Source organism: Bos mutus, chromosome 21 (assembly GCF_027580195.1).
Source record: "Bos mutus isolate GX-2022 chromosome 21, NWIPB_WYAK_1.1, whole genome shotgun sequence".
In the NCBI taxonomy this organism is placed as follows: domain Eukaryota; kingdom Metazoa; phylum Chordata; class Mammalia; order Artiodactyla; family Bovidae; genus Bos; species Bos mutus.
The window spans coordinates 20,251,938-20,272,862 of record NC_091637.1 but is presented as its reverse complement, the minus strand read 5'-3'; the positions used below and the strand labels follow the sequence as shown (position 1 = coordinate 20,272,862).

At 48.6% G+C, this 20,925-nt stretch overlaps 1 protein-coding gene across 1 annotated transcript in view; it reads right to left on the bottom strand.

Annotated features, from left to right (window-relative positions):
• Nucleotides 1-19,501, bottom strand: part of SEMA4B (semaphorin 4B) — a 98,470-nt gene extending 78,969 nt beyond the window's left edge. The window contains exons 1-4 of the mRNA XM_070358276.1: nucleotides 17,684-19,501; nucleotides 14,037-14,404; nucleotides 1,963-4,867; nucleotides 1,495-1,745 (exon numbers count right to left, since the gene is read on the bottom strand). The gene's annotated coding sequence lies outside the window, so the exon portion shown is untranslated. The remainder of the gene's footprint in view (nucleotides 1-1,494; nucleotides 1,746-1,962; nucleotides 4,868-14,036; nucleotides 14,405-17,683) is intronic.
• Between the last annotated feature and the right edge of the window lie 1,424 nt (nucleotides 19,502-20,925).

Sequence of the window (20,925 nt, the reverse complement as noted above, 5' to 3'; positions counted from 1 at the left end):
ATAATCAATCTGATTTCAGTGTTGTAGCCACGCATTCCAGGAAACAAACTCACTCAGAAGGACAATGCAGATAGTAGAGTGCAATTTATTACACCTGCGGGCCCAAGGCAGAGTCTCCTCTTAGCCAAGGACCCTGACCAGTTTTTGTGAAAAACCTTATAAACCTCAAGTGTACTTACTCAAACCCACCTCCCCAAATTCCTTGAAACTAGTCTGGACAAGGTAAAAGAGGGGTACGATCAAATTTAACCCATGATTCATGTGTCACAAGACTAGATAAACAGTGGATATTTATCAATAGGCCTGTGGTCATATCCCAATAAACATAATGGAATTTACCACTTTGTTCTGTTACAGAGAGATTAGCGTATTATTTTAGGCAACGGAGAGTCCAAGTACAAGTCCTGATGCTCTTTTATCAGGGGGTCTGGTTTTCCATGGGTATACCATTTCTATAGACACTGGGCACCAAGTTCAGAGTCCATTGGGAGGGTGACCATGCGTGTAGCCTAATGTTCACAGCCTGGCCTAAGATGGAGTCCAGCTCTGTCTGTTTCCTCCTTCATTCCCCACTCTTGATGCTCTTAACTCATATTATGAGCATCATTCATAGGAATATATCGAATACATTGTAAAATTCAGGGTCCACAAAGCAGAACTATCAAGGCAACTACAACAATGGTAAGTATAGTTTTCCACCAGTCGCCCTTCACCGAAGATAGGACCGAAGTCCAGAAAGGAATGTTTTCATTTGACATTGCTTTTACCTGGTTTTTCATGTCATCTAAAGCAGTTGATACATTGCCAGATAAGTCAGGAATGCATACACACATTCAACCTCAATTATAGCACAGGTCCCACCAATCGCCCTTCACCCAAGATAGGACCGAAGTCCAAAAAGGAATGTTTTCATTTGACATTGCTTTTACCTGGTTTTTCATGTCATCTAAAGCAGTTGATACATTGCCAGATAAGTCAGGAATGCATATACAACATTCAACCTTAATTACAGCACAGGTCCCTCCTTGAGCAGCTGTATGTCCAAAACCATTCTATGTTGAATTACCACTTTTCTCATTTGGATTTGCTCTTCATTTAAGGCTAGGATAGCTTTTGTTCTATCTAGGAGGGCCTGTTTTGTGAAATTAGTCAAGGCCTCTACTTTAATCATAATATCTGTTGTCCCTATAGAGGGCATGAATAAGGCAGCAATATACTCATACCATTGAAACACAGATCTTGTCCACCTAGCGTGTAAATAAGGTAGATTTACCTGGGCTTGTTGTAGGTTAGGCTTTTGTTACACTGGCATTTATATCAAATGTAACCCCATGACCCGAGTCTATTGACTGTAGGTCTGGCTTACACCCAGAGACCAGGGAGAGATTATGATTGTGTCCCAGAAAAAGCAGAATGCTTTAAAATTTCCTTGGCAGAGTGGTGCACCCACCAGGGAACTCCATCCATCACAGACAGAGGCATAGCCCCACATACCCAACAGTTGGAGATATTGTGGAAGTCCACGTAGGAATGAGCACGTTGATGAGACCAAGCAGCAGGAGTTGATTATGTGGCTTCATCCTCAAGGGGCTCGTCCAGGATCTTCTTTTCTTTCTTCTTAAGGATGATCTTGTTCTATCAATGGTCAGCGGGGTCCGTCTGTGCAGTCCACTCAGCGTTTTCTGGGTCTGCGTGGTATGTTCTCTTCACCCTCATATGATGGCTCCAAGGGGCAATACCTGCAACTTAAATGCAGTAGGGGTAGTTAGAGTAACAGTATAGGCCCTCCCACCGAGGGGCTAGTGAATCATGTTTCCAATCTTTGACCCATACTTGGCCACCAGGCGTAAACCCATGAATCTGTTCCCCAAGGGGAATCGGCACCCTTTCTTGTACAAACTTAGTTACCCGATTTATTACCTTACCCAGTTCCATCTGCTGAGAAATCCTGTCCCCACTTACCTGAGGCAAATTTGTTGATACCTGTTTTATTATGGGAGGCGGCCTCCCATACACAATTTCGTATGGAGAATAGTCTTGGGACTGTGGGGTCATCCTGAGTCTGAGCAGAGCCGTCGGAAGCAAGTCCACCCAGGAGCAGTCAGTCTCTGTGATCCACTTGGAGAGTCTCTTTAAGTGTCCGGTTGGTTCATTCCACCATCCCAGAACTCTGGGCCTATATGCAGTGTGCAGTTTCCATTTGATGTTTAAAGTTTTGTTTACTTGTTGTACTAAATCAGCTACAAAAGCTGGGCCATTGTCTGATCCGATGCTGGTAGGAAATCCAAGTCTGGGAACTATTTCCCTAAGCAGGCATGGGGCTACTTCTGATGCTCTTTCAGTCCAGGTAGGAAAAGCTTCAACCCACCCCGTGAACGTACAGACCATGACCAGCGGGTAATGGTAGTGTCGATGAGGTTTCATTTCAGTGAAGTCCACTCCCAGGTGTTCAAAGGGCAGCATGCCTTTCAGCTGAATACCTGGAGGGTTTTGTCTGTGCCGAGAGGCAGCATTAACTTGTGGGCAGGCAGCATGGCCTAGGTGGGTCGCTTTGGTGTGTTTGGCTTACCAGAGTGTGTACCAGCTCCTCCGGTACCAATAATTTGCCACTTGGCGATTCCCACCATCCCTTTTCAGTCTTGATGGCCCCTTCCTCTTTGGCTAACCTGACAGCCGTTGTTCTTGTTTTATCAGGCTAGTGCCATCAGTATACAGGACCCAACTAGGGTCTGGAACCTTGTGCCCTTCTTTAAAACAAACCCCAGATACCTTACCTCCTCCTTGCAGATCTGGGCCTTCTTCTTTGACACCCGGTAACCTGCTTCCATCAGCAGCTGGAGCAGTGCTTTTGTCCCTTCCCAACATTCTTCCTTGGTTTCAGCAGCCAGCAGCAGGTCACCCATGTATTGTAGGAGCCAACATCCATACTCTCGGATGGAATGAGTCCAGGTCAGAAGCCAAGGCTTCCCCAAAGATGGTTGGGGAATTCTTAAACCCTTGTGGAGGAGTCCAGATGAGCTGTTGCTTGGTGCCCCCAAGTGGATCTTCCCATTCAAAGGCAAAGATGGGCTGTGACGCTGGGACAAGGTGTACGCAGAAGGCATCCTTGAGATCTAGGCGAGTATAAACTTTAGTCCTCAGCTGGACGAGGCTAACTAAGGTATGGGGTTTGGAACAGTGGGGTGTAAAGTCACAGTAGCCTGGTTGACTAGCCTGAGATCTTGCACAGGCCTATAGTCCCGTTCTTCTTCGTTTTTGACTGGCAGGATCGGCGTATTCCAAGCTGACTGCACTCTACTAGAATGCCCGCTTGTTTTAATCTATTGATGTGGGGCAGTATGCCGGCCCAGACCTCTATCGGTAGCGGTACTGGCGCTTTCTAACCGTGATGGTGCCTGGTTTGAGTTCTATTATCACTGGGGCTTGATGTTTAGCTAGCCTGGGGGAAGGCAGGGTTGTCTTCCGCCCAGACCTCAGGGAATAATTGAGTTAGCTCTCTCTCATGCTCTTCCGGCCCACCCGGTTCCTCCTTCGGAGGCTCATGCAACCTGCACTCATCTTGGGGTGGTATTGAGAGAGACAGCAAATAAGTCATAGTGTCCGTCTGGAAGGTGGGCCTCTCCTCAGGGGAGAAAGTCACTTGTGCTCCTAGTTTGGAGAGCAAGTCTCTTCCCAACAGGGGTACTGGGCACTCAAGAATGTAGAGGAATTCATGAATCACTCGGTGCCCCCCATCTGACATTTTCTGGGCTGGCAAAACGATTTAATCATCTCTTCTCCCGATTCCCCAGTTACAGCGGTAGTCTTTTTGGATAATGGTGCCACAGGTTTTGTTACTACTGACAGTTCTGTTCCCGTATCCACCATGAAGTCAATGTTTTGGCCCCCCAGTTTTAAGGTTACCATGGGCCCTCGGGGACCTGGTATCTCTGAGCCCCGGCAGCCCTATTTAATTTCCAAGTCAGCAAGCCCCACAACTGCGGGAGCTTCCTCTTCCTTCCTTGCCTTAAGGCATTTATTCTTCCAGTGGCCAAAACCTTGGCACTGGGCACACTGGTTTGGCTGTAACGGGGCCCGGGGCCTCGGTTGGGACCGGTTGAAGGACTGTCCTGTCCCTGGGGCAGAGGAGGTTTTCCGGAAAGCCCAAGATAGACTTTCCCAGAGCAGCAGCTAGCATTGCAAATCTCTTGTCTGTTCTCTTTCGGTCCCTCCGGCTCTCTGGCAGAGTGCTGCTGCTGCTGCTAAGTCACTTCAGTCGTGTCCAACTCTGTGTGACTCTATAGACGGCAGCCCACCAGTCTCTGCTTAATTTCAATGTCTCCCTCCCCTTCCTGTCAGTGCTCAGCGGGACAGACGAGTATAGCTTGGGCGGTTGGGCTGGAGCCGAATCCTGGAAGTGTCGGCCAGAGGCTTCTGCCACTGGGATTGGAGCCTGCGGAGGTGGCGCCTCTATGACCTCTGGGAGAGCTGGCAGAGGAGCTGCGGCTGCTGCAGGAACTTCACCTGGCCCTGGATCAGGCATTAAAGCGGCCTCCGGTCCTGGTGGGGCACTGGGCCTGTGGGCGCATCGTCATGCAGTATGGGGGAGGGGTGGGTCATCCTCGTCCAAATCCTGCCAGATCCCAGAGGGAGAAGGGGGATCTGCGTGTCTTCACCTGCTGGTCAGCAAGGCTGAACCAGAGCACCACGTGGTCCAAGACTGTTTCTCCCTTAAAGTCCATTCTGCCTTGGTGGGCTTGATCAGGTGCGGATGAAAACACAGATGGGTTAAATATCCCATGTCCCAGGCATACTCACTTACGTATCCCCCTCCTTCTAGCCCGACAATTCCGAGGGGTCAAGAATTTCACAGCAGACGGGACACCTCCTGGGGGAGGGCAGAATATGAGCATACGAGGACCAGTTTCCTATCCTAAAAATCCCCTGGCAATTGCTGGTAATAATTTTCCCTGAGACCGCATGGACATACCTCCTAAAGACCTTGCAAATTCCCTTCCTAAGCCCTAGCACGCTCGTTGACCTGTGTACTAAGCAATTGCCGCCTGCCTATTCCAGGCTCCTGTGGGTCCGTGCCCCGTTTAGTCCCTCCCAGGAGGGTGATCAGGCACCCTCTTCCACCCTGCTGGGTGGGTTCCTCATCACCTGAGCACTCAGTTCCCCTGCTTGTCCACTACCTGCTGACGTGAGACGTCCGGGCGTTGAGATGCAGAATCCTTCCAGAAGGGCGAGGCTCCTTCCCCCTTCAAGAAGATTCAAGCCGCAAGGCCTCGGAGTAGTCCCAAATGGGACTTGTCTCCTCAAGGTGAGGAGTTTCCCGTCCAATGCACCAAATGTAGCCACGCGTTCCGGGAAACAAACTCACTCAGAAAGACAATGTGGATAGTGGAGTGCCGTTTATTATTACACCTGCGGGCCCAAGGTAGAGTCTCCTCTTAGCCAAGGACCCCAACCAGTTTTTGTGAAAACTTTATGAACCCTAAGTGTACTTGCTCAAACCCACCTCCCCAAATTCCTTGAAGCTAGTCTGGACAAGGTAAAAGAGAGATACAATAAAAGTTAACCCATGATTCATGTGTCACAAGACTAGATAGACAGTGGATATTTATCAATAGGCCTATGGTCATATCCCAATAAACATAATGGAATTTATGATTTTGTTCTGTTACAGAGATAATTAGCATATTCTTTTAGGCAATGGAGAGTCCAAGTACAAGTCCTGAGGCTCTTTTATCAGGGGGTCTGGTTTTCCATTGGTATGCCATTTCTATAGACACTGGGCACCAAGTTCAGAGTCCATTGGGAGGGTGACCATGCATGTACCCTAATGTTCACAGCCTGGCCTAAGATGGAGTCCAGCTCTGTCTGTTTCCTCCTTCATCAGTACTGACCATCTGGTGATGTCCATGTGTAGAGTCATCTCTTGTGTTGTTGGAAGAGGGTGTTTGCTATGACCAGTGCGTAGCACTGGAGAAGATGGCCATCTGCAAATGGAAGCCTCAGAAGGAGCCAACATCTTGATCTTGGACTTCTAAGCTTCAGAAGTGTAAGAAAATAAATTCCTGTTGTTGAACCACCCGGTCTCTGGTATTTGTTACAGTAACACTAGCAGATGAATATACCATGTCATTAAAAAGAGGGAGAAGGCAATCAATACAATAAGTTCTTGGCGTTTCAGATGTTCACACTGGAGGTTACTGCTGGTAATGAGAAAGGCATGGGGTTAGGAAGTAATTTGTAACTTTTTTTTTTCCTAGCTGAAATTTGAGCTTCAGCCTGTGGGGCAAGCAGAGGATCCAGCAGAGCCAAGATGAGGCATCTTTACTACAAGCTGCCACTGGCATCCACCTACACAGGCACTGGAGAGTATTCACAGAGCTCTAAAGGCGGGTCTCTTCCTGATGAGTGGTCCTGAGTAGAAAGTCTGCCCCTGGGGCAGGGAAGAGAAAGGGAGGAACAAAGAGAAGGGTGGTTCTTTTGAAAAAGTCTTCAAAAGAGCAGACAGTGCAAGGTCCAATCTGGTGATCACTCAGGCCCACCTCATCCTCCAGGCATAGTTCTGATTTTCCGGTGGGTCCCCGTTGTTGTTGTTGTTCAGTCACTAAGTCATGTCCGACTCTTTGCGACCCCATGGACTGCAGCATGCCAGGCTTCCCTGTCCTTCACCATCTCCCAGACTTTGCTGAGATTCATATCCATCGAGTCAGTGATGCCATCCAACCATCTCATCTTCTTTTGTGCCCTTCTGCCCTTCTCCTCCTGCCTTCAATCTTTCCCAGCATCAGGGTCTTTTCCAGGGAGTTGATTCTTTCCATCAGGTAGCCAAAGTACTGCAGCTTCAGCTTCAGCATCAGTTCTTCCAATGAATATTCAGGGTTGAATGGGCCCCAGACCCTTTTAGAAATTGAGCAAAAGTAAGAGAAAGATGCCTGGGCATAAATGGGGCAGGGGTTGTATCTTCCCTTTCCAATATTCAGGTACCCTAATTGAATTTCCTTTCTAGGTAAAAACATAGAAAGGCAATTAATGGCACTGTTTCAATTGAGATCCTGTCAGCAAACAAAGTGCCCATCGAGTAAGAGATAAAACCTGACTGAAGGGTAAAAGGGCAGTCAGATGGAAACTGGGAAGAAGCCAGGAACCAGAACAAACATTTCCACGAAACAGGAGGCAAAGGCTACATGGAGGTCTATCCTGATTCTCCAGAGAGCAAGGTGGAATGGAGGACCTGCAGAAGTATCTTTTTTGCATAACGCGCCCTAGGAGAGGGGCTTCCCAGGTGGAGCTAATGGTAAAGAATCCCTCTGCCAATGTAGAAGTCACAGGAGACATGGGTTCCATCCCTGGGTTGGGAATATTTCCTGGAGGAGGAACTGGCAACCCACTCCAGTATTCTTGCATGGGAAATTCCATGAACAGAGGAGGCTGGTGGGCCACAGTCCACGGGGTTGCAAAGAGTCAGACACGTCTGAGCAACTGAGCATGCACACCGTAGCGGGGGCATCCTGGGCTGACCTTGTGGCCCAGAAATGTTTCCTCTTGAGCAGAAGCACATCAGAGAGCAGGAAGCTAGGTGGAACCAAGTGTTGGACACAGGTGAAACGAGCCTGTGCGATGACAAAGTGAAGTTACGAACATACAGGTAAGTGGCCAAGCTCAGGGATTCTTCTATGCATGGGGACATGTGAGGCTTGCTGAGTTCACTGGACTCCCTCCTATACACCCTGAATGCCAGACAATGAACAAAGCAGTGGAGAGTAAAATCTTTTTGCCTTACTGGCAAACTGGAAAGTATAAGAATGTTCATCACAGAGCTACTCATATTTGTGAAAAATTGTCCTCAACTAGGGGCTGCTGAAATAGATGATGGTGCATTGTTTGAATGACTTTCAGGCAGCCATCTAAAATGATGGTGTAGAAAATGGTCTAAAGAGCTTTTTCACTCCTACTTTGAGCCATGGGGTCATTTTTCCTTTGAACTTTTTTTTTGGGGGGGGGTGGGGCCAAGCAGCAGCTCATGGGATCTTAGTTCCTTGTCCAAGAATCGAACCTGTGCCCTCCGCAATGGAAGGGCAGCATATTAAACACTGGACCACCAAGAAAGTCCTTCCATTGAACGTTTCAAAGCAGATTTAGCCTTCAGGGTGGGATGCAAATAGCCACACCCTTTCCTTCCTTGACACTCACTGCAGTGTGAAATGATGTCTCCCAAGTGTTTGCTCCACGTAGGTTCAGATCACACTGGGACCACCTACAGGGCAAGACCCTTTAGCCTCTCTTATGCTCAGTTCTGGGCTTCCTTGAATCCACCTGCAATGCTGGAGACTTGGGTTCAGTCCCTGGGTTGGGAAGATTCCCCTGGAGAAGGAAATGGCAACCCACTCCAGTATTCTTGTCTGGAAAAATCGCATTCTGGACAGAGGAGCCAGGCGGGCTACAGTCCACGGGGTCGCAAGAGTCAGACATGATTTAGCGAGTAAACCACCAGCAGCAGCCTCTGTTCTGCTCTGTAAAGCAGAGGGAGTAAGAGCAGACCGCCTTTCACTTTATGTCCTAAGGGAGAGGAGACACATAGCGGTGACAGCCAGAGTGCTTATTACAGGAGACCAGGTCTCCATCCCTCGCTTGCTGAGCTTGGTGGCTCAGATCCCGACTTAGCTACCTTCCTCCTGGGTGGCCTTGGACAAAGAACTTCTGCCCTCTGTAAAATGAGGATAACAAAACATGAGGATGGGGGTTAAGTGCATTAACGTAGCTAAAGTGCTTATATTGAGAATTAATATTAATATATCTAAACGATTCTGTCCAGTAGAGTAACCATCAGCTACCTGCATCCATGGAGCACTTGAAAATGTGGCTCCTTCATACTGAGGTGTGCCCTAAGTATAAATGCACGTTGGATTTTGAAGACTTAATAAGAAAAGAGAATGCAAAATATCTCACAGATAATTAATATTTTACATCTTTTAGGTTAAATAGAATATATTTTAGAGTTAATTTCACTTTTAAAAAAACTTTTAATAATACCGAGCAGTTACTAATTTTCCCCTGGATATCTTCCATATACTCATTAGGTGTACATGTTTGTTACTTGGAGAAGGGAATGGCTACCCACTCCGGTATTCTTGCCTAGAGAATCCCATGGACAGAGGAGCCTGGTGGGCTACAATCCATGGGGTCACAAAGAGTTGAACACGATTGAGCAACTAACACTTTCACTTTTCTTCTTCATACATGCTTGTATTAACATACATGTCTGTTTGTATTTCTTCCTATCTAAAATTTTTTTGGTCATGCCAAACAGCATGTGGGATCCTAGTTCCCTGAACAGGAATTGAACCTGTGACCCTTGCATTGGAAGCTCGGAGTTTAACCAATGCAATGGACCACCAGCAAAGTCCCCAGATACCTTTTTTTTTTTTTTTTTGAGGGGGTTAGGGTTAGGGCTCTTACTTCCCTGATTAGGGATCGAATTTGAATCCCCTGAAGTGGAATGTAGCGTCCCAACCACTGGACCACCGGGGAAGTCCCCTGTTTGTATTTCTTAAACAATAAATAAAATAACATGCAGCTACTAGACTATTTTAAATCACCTAATTGGCTGGCACTGCAGGTTTATTAGCTGGCTTAGAACACAGCCAACCTGGCATGTAGCGGGAATAGTTGAAGCTACTATCAGACAGTAAAGAATCCGCCTGCAATGTGGGAGACCTGGGTTCAATCCCTGGGTTGGAAAGATCCCTTGGAGGAGGGCATGGCAACCCACTCCAGTATTCTTGCCTGGAGAATCCCCATGGACAGAGGAGCCTGATGGGCTATGGTCCATGGGGTTGCAAAGAGTCGGACATAACTAGTGACTAAGCACGTTAGTGTTTAGCGCTTGGCACTTGGTAAGCACTTATCAAGTGGAAGTTTTTGTTCTGAAGACTTCTCAGGGGCCCTCTCTTGCCTCTGCTTTGGAGATCTATGCCTGGGAGGCACTGTCTGTTTCCCTGCGGGATTTGTCATAATCATCCAGGGGGAGAGCTTCCCCATTTTTCCTTTAATCTTCCCCACCCCCAAGACCTCTCCAGGGATGTCTACACACACACACACACACACACACACACAGGTGCAGACTTTCTTGATGTGCAGTCCTCCAACACCTCCTGTCACTCCTGTGGTTCCGGTCCCCAGTCACTTTGTCCCACGCTGAGTTCACCTGGCCTGGGCTTGGGGATTCCTCATTCTCTGCTTTATGCCCAGGCCCTGCGCTTCTGAGGCTTGATCCCCGATGCTCAGACAGATGGAATGTTGCCAGCAGGGCCTGTTTGCAAGCTGCCAAAAGGATGCCCAGAGAGGCCTTTACTCTGACAAATTCACTCCTGGGGCCCCCAGGTCTATCCTCAGCCTGGCAGCTGGTGGAGAGAAGATGGCATCTCAATTGTGGACTTGGACGACTCAATTCTTCAGGGGCCCAAAGTACACACCAGATGCCACGTTTCCACGGCCTTTAGCAGCGTGAGAACTGTTATTCTTTCAGTAAGTATCTGGATCAGTCACTTCGGCTGAGGAAGGGGAGGTGCCAGGGACATGGTTAAACATTGGAGGAACTGAACAGCTTTACTGGGGTCTTAACAGGAACTTGGGGGAAAGGGACCCCCCATCAGAGAGAAGAAGACAGGGGAGAAGATCAGAAAAATGAAAAGGGGCCAGAACAAAATAGCAGGAGCCTCTGCCTGGGAGGTGTGTGTCCAGTGAGAAATCCCCAGTGGCAGGGACAAAGGACCTTTTTTAAAACAAGTGTGGTAAAATATACATGGTTTCCCTGATGGCTCATCAGGTAGACACAGGAGATGTGGGTTCAATCCCTGGATCAGGAAGATTCCCCTGGAGGAGGAAATGGCAACCCACATAATACACATAACATAAAATTTATGTTTTTAACCATTTCTAGGTGTACATCCTCCTTGTTCAGAGCCATCACCCCATTCCATCTTCAGAATTCTTTTCATCTTCCCCACACAAAATTCTGTACCAATTAAACTATAACTTTCCATTCCTCCAGCCTCTGGCAACCACCATTCTATTTTCTGTCTGTGTGACCATTCTCAGTACCTCATATAAGTGGAAACATACTGTACTATGTTTGGCTCATTTCACTTAGCACACTGTCCTCGAGGTTAATCCATGGTGCAGCACGCGTCAGAATATTCTTCCTTTTTAAGGCTGATAACATTCCATTGTGTTGTTGTTGTTGTTCAGTGACTAAGTTGTGTGCGACTCCTTGCGACCCCACAAACTGAAGCACACCACGCTTCCCAGCCCTTCACCAGTATAACCACATTTTGTTCATCCATTCACCCATCGGTAAACACTTGGGCTGCTTCCATCTTTTGGCTGTTACGATTAATGCTGCTATGAACATGGGTATACAAACATCTCTTTGAAACCCTGCTTCCAATTCTTTCAGGTATCCACCTAGAAGTGGAATCGCTGCATCATATGGTAATTCTACTTTTAATTTTTGAGGACTGGTATACTATTGTCTTGGAGAAGGCGATGGCACCCCACTCCAGTACTCTTGCCTGGAAAATCCCATGGACGGAGGAGCCTGGTAGGCTGCAGTCCACGGGATCGCTAAGAGTCGGACACGACTGAGTGATTTCACTTTCACTTTTCACTTTCATGCATTGGAGAAGGAAATGGCAACCCACTCCAGTGTTCTTGCCTGGAGAAGTCCAGGGATGGGGGAGCCTGGACTGCCGTCTATGGGGTCGCACAGAGTCGGATACGACTAAAGCAACTTATCAGGGTAGCAGGTAGCATACTATTGTCTACAGTGGCTGTGTTAGGGGAAGCACACTGACTGAAACTGCCCCCCCTGGCCAGGCACCCTGTAACCATTTTCATGCGTTGTTTTATGACAGGAGGTCCTGGTAAGGAACATAGAACTAATAAGCCACCAGCAACCGGAAGAGTTCAGGAAAGGTCAAAAGGAGACACTACGTGTCTGACTACCTCCCTGAATCCTTCTCACTGGCATCCATCTTGGCTGAGCGATGCATGTGCCACCAGGAAGGACTCTGATTCAGAATGATTGGCTAAAGACAACCTGGAAACTAATGCCATCAACATAAAATCCGAGATTGCGAGCCACATGGCAAAGCAGTCCTCCTGGGCTTCCTTACCCCACTGCTTTCTGCCCAGGCGCCCCTTCCCAATAAAATCTCTTGCTTTGTCAGCGCATGTGTCTCTTCAGACAATTCATTTCCGAGTGTTAGACAAGAGCCCACTTTCGGGCCCTGGAAGGGGTCCCCTCCTGCAACAGCTGTATCATTTTACATTCTCACCAACAGTGTGTTAAAGTTCCGATTTCTGAAAAGACAACCTACTAAATGGGAGAAAATATTTGCAAATGATATAACAAATAATAGTTAATATTAAATGTACATAAAGAGCTCATACACCTCAACATAAAAAACTCCCAAACAACCCCATTGAAATATGGGTGGAAGATCTGAATAGACATTTTTCCAAAGAAGACTTACAGATGGCCAACAAGCACATGAAAAGATGCCCAACATTGTTAATCATCAGAGAAATGCAAATTAAAGCCACAATAAGAGATCACCAAACATCTGTTAGAATGGTTATCATCAAAAAGACACAAGTAAATGGTGAGGATGTGGAGAAAAGGGAATCCTCATACACCAGTGGTGGGCATATAAATTAGTGTAGTCACTGTAGAAAACCACACTGAGGTTTCTCAGAAAACTAAAAATAGAACTGCCAAACGACCCAGCAATCCCACTCCTAGGTATACCTCCCCCCAAAATTAAAACACTAATCTGAAAAAGTACACACACCACAATGTTCACAGCAGCATTATTTATAATTGCCGAGATATAGAAGCAACCTAAGCGTCCATCAACAGATGAATGGATAAAGAAGATGTAGGATAAAACAACAACAACATAATGAATATTACTCAGCCATAAAAAGGAAAGAATTTGCCAGTTGCAACAACATGGTTGGATCTATAGGGTATTATGCTCGGTGAAATAAGTCAGACGATATCACTTATATGTGTAATCTAAAAAATAAACTAGCGAATATAACAAAAAGAGACTCATAGATATAGAGAATAATCTAGTAGGTTAACTATGGGAAGAGGAGACAGGGGAGGGAAAAGATAGGGGCAGAGAATTAAGAGGCACAAACTTCTACGTATAAAATAAATAAACTGCAAGAATATATTGTAGGAAACAGGGAATACAGCCAATATTTTGAAATAACTATAAATGGACTTGGAGAAGGCAATGGCACCCCACTCCAGTGGAATTGGAGAAGGCAATGGCACTCCACTCCAGTACTCTTGCCTGGAAAATCCCATGGATGGAGGAGCCTGATGGGCTACAGTCCATGGGGTCGCTGGGAGGCGGGCAGGACTGAGCGACTTCGCTTTCACTTTTCACTTTCATGCATTGGAGAAGGAAATGGCAACCCACTCCAGTATTCTTGCCTGGAGGATCCCAGGGACGGGGGAGCCTGGTGGGCTGCCATCTGTGGGGTCTCACAGAGTCAGACACGACTGAATCGACTTAGCAGCAGTATAAGTGGAATACCACCTTTAAAAATTGTGAATCATGGCCTTCCCTGGTGGCTGAGTGGTAAAGAATCCTCCTGCCAATGAAGAAGACACAAGTTCAATCTGGGAAGGTCCCACATGACACAGAGAATCTAAGCCAGTGTGCCACGACTATAGAGCCTGTGCATACCAAGCCCGGTAGCTGCAACTACCAAGCCCATGTGCCACAGCTGCTGAAGCCTACATGCTCTAGAGCCCGTGCTCTGCAATAAGAGGAGCTACTGCAATGAGGAGTTTGCCAGCACAACTAGTGAGTAGCACCCACTCGCTGAAACTAGAGAAAACCCCTCACAGCAAGGAAGACCCAGCACTGCCAAAAATAAATAAATAAATAAAATTTATTTAAAAAAATTGTGAATCACTATGTTGGACAACTGAAGCTTATCTAATATTTTACATCAAGTCATACCTCAGTAAAACACAAAAGAGTTGTGGGAATTCCCTGGTGGTCCAGTGGTTAGGACTCAGCGCTTTCACTGCTGTGGCCCACATTCAATCCCTGATTGAACTAAGATCCCTCAAGCACACGGTGCACCAAAGAGGGGGAAAATGTTCCAGTTACTCCGCATCCTCACCCACGTTTGTCATTCTCTTGTTCTTCTTCCCTGACTCTGAGTCCAGGACGGGTGGACAGCAGAGGAGAGAGAGGATGGAGAAGGGAGAGGAAGGGGCTTGGGAGGCAGTGGTGCTAGACTCCGGCCATCGGGGCCTGGAACACAAGGCGTCTTGACGCTTGAGCCCGGGGAACGGTGAGGAAGATGCCAGGGGTCCCACTTCCTGTGACGGGAGTGAGAGGAGATTCTGTTTAGATCTCAAGGGTCAGGGCCATCCCAGCTGGCACACAGCTCACGGCCTGGGCACTTGGTCCCTGCCTGAATTTACCTCGTGGGCAGACCATCTCCAGGCCAAGGGAGGAAGGCCTGGAGGGCTGGGATCAGCGCAAGGGGCCGTAAGGGGCTGCACGCCTGGGTGGCTCTGCCTGTGGGCGGGCCCACCGCCCCTCCCTGAGTAGACACTGCCACCTTCTGGCCTTTGTTGACCAACTGCCCCACCCCATCCCAGGAGGAGCTTTGTCTTAAGAAAGGGAACTGAAATGAGGTTTCCTTTACGTAAGTGAACCTGTGTGTGTGTGTGTGTGTGTTTAGTCACTGACTATGACCCCCACGGACTGTAGCCCACCAGGCTCCTCTGTCCATGGGATTCTCCAGACAAGAACACTACAGCGGATTGGCATGCCCTCCTCCAGGGGATCTTCCCACCCAGGGACCAAACCTGTCTCCTGTAATGGCAGGCGGGTTCTTCACCACTGAGCCACCTGGGAAGCCTGAGGTTTCCTCTACCTGTTTACAATCCTGTCTTCCTGGGGCCCACCCAGGTTGCCTGCCTCAGAGCCTTTTCAACCTGTTGGTCTCCCCACTAAGAGCTTAACGCAAGGGCTGCTGCTATACTGCTCCAGAGATAGGCTTTGTCTGCCTTGATTTTCTGTTGACTGGGGGCAGGGTCTCACTGTGGACTGCCGTCATTGCTGGGGTAAAGGGTCCAGTCACAAGCGCTGTTTCCAGGGTCTCTCCATTGTTTCTTTGTTTGCTGGTTGGTTGGTTGGTGTTTTGGTTTTGGTTTTGGTTTTTTGGAGGGGGCGGAAATCCTCAACTATTGTTCCCTCTTAGGCAGGCCCGCTGGGATTCCATGACTAGTTAACCAGTTTCTCAAGTTTCTGAAGGTGTTTCTCTCTCTTTTTTTTTTAAAAACAGTTTAACTTCCCCCCTCCCCCCGCGCCCCCCCACCTTTTGTCTCATTACTTGAAGTGTGGACAAACACTTTCCTCCAGGCCCCATAAGAACCACTGTAACTTGGCCCCAAGCCCTTTGGGGGACATCCCTGGTGGTCCAGTGGCTAAGTCGCTGAGCTTCCAATGCAGGGTGCCAGGGGTTAGAGCCTTGGTCATGGAAATAGTAATAGCTCCCACATGTTGCAACTAAAGATCTTAAATGCCACAACTAAGACCTGGCACAGCCAAATAAATACACACTAAAAAAAATTTTTTTTTAGGAAGCCCTTTGTTTGGCTGTCTCAAACTCAGTGTTAAAACCCAAATCCTCTCCAGCAGCAGACCCCACTGGAAGACCACTCTTCAATCTTCACCAAGACCAGTTCCTGGGTCTTCCCATTCCCAAGTCCCAAATCGCTAGACTACCATGTTGACTGGTTTCTTGTCTTAGACTCCAGGATGTCCAATAATGTTGTCCTGGCCTTGTCCAGGGAGGCCCTGAGTCCCTGGGGATTCGGTGGGGGGGAAGGAGGAACCTGGCGGAGGGGCCAAGGCTTCCCCGGTATACACCGCATCCACCGATGGTCCACCCCCCATTGCCCACCTCCTTCCCTGACTTGAAGATTCTCTTCCCACTCCACATTTCCTCCCTCCTCGCCGCAGGGCAGATCCATTCATTAGCCACCTGCAACAATGCAATTCCTTCTTCCTCTTCCCCTAGGCGGCATGTTTCAGAGGTTCCTATGGAGATTGGCCTTCTGGAGGTTGAGAGGTCATGGCCAGACCACACGTCCCAGCCAGATCGCAGCCAGTTGTTCAGAGGGCGTCCTTCGCTACTACCCAAAGGTGGTGGCTGTCAGATATTCTGGAAACAAGGATGCTCACTCCTAGAGTCCTCAGGGATTGCTAAGGGGAGCTTGGGGCTTCCCAGGCGGTGCTACTGGTAAAGAATCTGCCTGCCAAAGCAGGAGATATAAGAGATGTGGGTTCTGTCTCTGAGTTGGAAAGATCCCATGGAAGAGGGCATGGTAACCCACTCCAGTATTCTTACCTGGAAAATTCCATGGACAGAAGAGCCTGGAGGGCTACTACAGTCCATAGGGTTGCACAAAGTCAGATGTAACTGAAGCGACTTTGCATGCACACATACAAGGGCACTCTGAGGTTGTCTCTATTCCGCAGGTTCGACCCAGGGCTTCAGAAGCTGTCCAGACTGTGACGTCTGGCAGGGCAGACACACATCAGCCCTTTTGCTCCCCAAGGGCCCCGTGGGGTGACCGTGAGTGACAGTAACAGGGAAAGAGACATGGTAGGAGATGGGAGGAACTACCCCTCTGTTCCTGGGGAGTGTTCCTGGGGGCTGTGCCTCTGACCATCAGACCTAAAAGGACCAGGTCCTGCTGACACACCCCCAACCCCACTGGCCATCCTCTTTCTGGAATTTTCTGCAAATCATTTTTTTTTTAATGGTCTTTCAGCCATGTCTGACTGTTTGTGACCCCATGGACTGTAGCCCACCAGGCTCTTCTGGCCATGGGATTCTCCAGGCAAGAATACTGGAGTGGGGTTGTCATACCCTCCTCCAGGGGATCTTCCCAACCAAGGGAAAGGTCTCAGGTCTCCTGCAGTACAGGTGGATTATTTACTGTCTGAGCCACCAGGAAACACCACTATGAAGCTCTTTGAAAAAAAAAAAAATATATATTTCATACCTAAGTACGTGGGACTGGAATTGGGTTTATAAAGTTTCCTTAGTTTATTTATTTTATTTTTTGGCTGTGCCTTGGGGCATGAGGGGTCATAGTTTCTGGACCAGGGATTGAACCCTTGCCCCATGCATTGAAGTCTTAACCACTGGACCACCAGGAAAGTCCCTATAATGTTGATTTTATATTTAGTCTCACATAAAAGTTTTCAATAGCCTCCCGCAGATCCTGGAATAACGAAGTCCTTACCAAGTCTGGAACATCCCATGGACGGAGGATCCAGGTGGGCTGCAGTCCATGGGGTCGCTAAGAGTCGGACACGACTGAGCGACTTCACTTTCACTTTTCACTTTCATGCATTGGAGAAGGAAATGGCAACCCACTCCAGTGTTCTTGCCTGGAGAATCCCAGGGATGGGGGAGCCTGGTGGGCTGCCGTCTATGGGGTCGCACAGAGTCGGACACGACTGAAGCAACTTAGCAGCAGCAGCAGCAGCAGCAGTACCAAGTCTTGAAGGCCCACGAGGAACCAGCCCCTGCCCCGTCCCCTGAACTCACCACCCAGCCCTCTCCCCTGGCTCACCACACTCATCTTCTCGCGGTCCCACCATTCCAGGCCTGATCCAGCCCCAGGGACTTTGCACTGACTGTTCTTCTGCTCAGAATGTTCTTCACACCGGTGGCCTCATGGCCGGCTCCTTGTTGTTTGGTTTGTAGCTTAGACGTCAGCCTCCCCTGACTACTCCAGTCTAGAGTAGCCTCCCCTTCCATAAGCTCTATCTCCTCATCCTATTTCACTTTCTTCTCCATACATAACTCTCTCTGAAGCTTACACTTCAGGATCCCTCACTCACATAGGCCCCTTCCAAGGGTCTCCCTAATTTTGTATTATTTTCTCAGAAAGGATCCCTTCCTCGGCCAATCCAACTGTGTAAGCTCCAGGCCCCTCAGAATCTAGACTCATCTGTACCCAGAGCAAAGGACCAGGCTGTATTTGGAACATCCTGTGCCTGCCATTGGCAGGAAGACAGACTCAGCATTCCTCCTGCCAGGCTATTTCAACACTCGTGGCCTCCCTGATCTCTTTGGGTCTGGATGCCAAGAGGAAACCTTGCCCAGGAATCTGGGTAACTGCCCTGCTCACTGTACCCAGGATTCAAGGTTGAGGTGGGGGGCAGAGTGGGAGTGGTGGTGGGGGAGAGAATGAGGGATGTCCAAACTCCAAAGGCGGCTCTCTGTGCATCTCCCTTCTGGACACCCCTGCCCTGACTCCCCGAAACAGACATAAACATTCTCGATCAGCAGCCATACCACTCTCTATTTAGCGAGGAGACTGAAAAATCTACACTTCTGTAGAATCTTTAATCTCTTTCTTTTCTAAGATATTTTGGCAAAGCTAATCCTAAAGTCTATCACTGACTCCTCTCACCAGCTTGAGCATATATTCAGTGCGCAGGTTTTAACCCTCCTGCTGCCTTGCGACCTGGCTAAGTGATCACACAACTTTTCCATTGGGCCTTCTGCATAACCACCACCGAGTAATCGGAGAGGAAACTTAATTACCTCCTAATGAAGTTCAGGTCTAAATGATTGAAGAAGGACTTTCCTGGTGGTCTGGAGGCTAAGACTCTGTGCTCCCAATGCAGGGGGTCTGGGTTCAATCCCTGGTCGGGGAACTAGATCCCACATGCCACAACTAAAGATCCTGCATGCCCCACCTAAGATCTGGTGCAGCCAGATAAATAAAAATAAATAGTCATAAAATTTTTTAAATGACTGAAGAGGTAACTCTGGTTCAAAGGAAAAGAGCTAATGCTTCCAATAAATTTCTATATCTACGCTGAATTCAGGGAGGCAGGTTCCAAAGACATATTTTCTATTTAATTAAGTGAGGGGAGACTTGGGGAGACCACAACACCCTGTGGTACATCCCATGACACAGTGGAAAACTCACTAACCTGCCGTTGAAAGTCCTGCTCTGTTCTGGGCAAAATGATTACCTTCTTCACGGAGTTACTATGCACGTTGTCCCAGTCAGCTCAGGCTGCTGTAACAGATCACCCCAGACAGGTGGCTGAAACAGGTAACTTGTACTTCTCACATTTCTGGAGGCTGGGGCTCCAAGAACAAGATGCCGGCTGATTCCATGTCTGATGAGAACCCATTTCCAAGCTGCAGGCACCTGGCTTCCCCTTGTAACCTTCCCTGGTGGAAAGAAATCCAGAGACACCCTCAAGCCATTACTGGGAGCCACGGTGAGCTGTCCTTAGGATCCAGGCAGACTGCCACCTCCTGGTGGCCAAAGCAGTAAGAAAGTTGATGGTGAATGAACTTATTGAGCTTAAGGACTGCAGACACACAACATTCACAAAGACTCCCGTCTGTGATGTTGGGCAGTGACTCCTGCGAGGACTGTGCCTGACCCCACCCCATACACGTGTTACTTCTGACTTCAGCTCATCTCTTTTTAACTTCCACTGACCAACTGGTTGTCACAAACTCCGCCAGTCTCCTGCATGTTCCCAACTGTTCACCCCCTCACTCTCTGCCTCCCACTTGTCAGAGGAAATAGATGCCATCAGGCAGCCACGTCCTCCCCAGGAAAGAAGGGGGAGACTCTCCCATCTGCCGTCGGGGTCTCAGAGCCCTCAGGGTCTGGGGTCTCAGCCACCTCTCGCCTTTACCCTTCTCTCTCACTGGCATATTCAGCCTCACCTCTGCCAGCTCCTTTTCCTGAGCATTTAAATTCGCCAAAGGTTGGGAACTCTCTGGAGGTCCGTTAGTTAGGACTCTGAACTCTCACGGCTGAGGGGCCAGGGTTCAGTCCACGTTGCTGTTGTCCAGTGGCTAAGTCGTGTCTAACTGTCTTAAAAGCCAAATTCCCAAAGCCCTCCTTCCGCCTCGGCTCTCCCTTCTGATTCCTTTTCCCTGAAAGAGAGGTCTACACTGGCTGACCCACTTTGCTAACTCCTAGCCTTTCCTCAAGCCATCGCTGGGAAAGCACCTGCTTTCCCTGCGGCAGCCGCCGTGCCACCCAGCAGAGAAACAGGAGTGCCCACTGCCAAGGTCAGAGATGGCCTCTGGTTTGTCTTTTTGGTTGAGCTACGTCTTTGTTGCAGCACACAGGCTTTTCTCTAGTTTCAGTGCGTGGGCTCAGCAGTTGTGGCACTGGAGCCTAGTTGGCATGCAGCATTTGGCATCTTAGCTCTATGACCAGGGATTGAACCTGTGTCCCCTGGATTGGAAGGCAGATTCTTAACCACTGGACCCCCAGGGAAGCCCCACAGATGGTCTCTGGATGGCTAAACTCAGGGAACACCTCTCAGTGCTCCATTTCTTGTCTGTTCTGTAGTTTTCCCACTTCGGTCCATCCTTTGGGAATCTCACACTTTCTGTGACAGCCCTTCTGGGTCTCCTCTTCCTCCAGGGCCCTCGGGTGTTGGTGCCCCACAGGGTTTCATCCACCCTCCCGCCTCCTCTCATCTCCTCCATCCTCACAGCACACTGTCTTCCTGAGCAATCTTTTCAGACCCAAGGCTTCCACCACTATCTCTAGGCTGAGAACATTTAGGAGGAAGTAACATGTTGAAGGTGCTTCCCAGGTGGTGTAGCGGTCAAGAATCCATCTGCCGATGCAGGAGACGTGGGTTCTATCCCTGGGTCAGGAAACTCCCTTGGAGGAGGAAATGACAACCTTCTTCAGTATTCTTGCCTGGGATATCCCATGGACAGAGGAGCCTTGTGGGCTACAGTCCATGGGGTCACAAAGACTTGGACATGATTAGAGACCAAACACACTCACAACATGCTGAAGAATGCAAAATA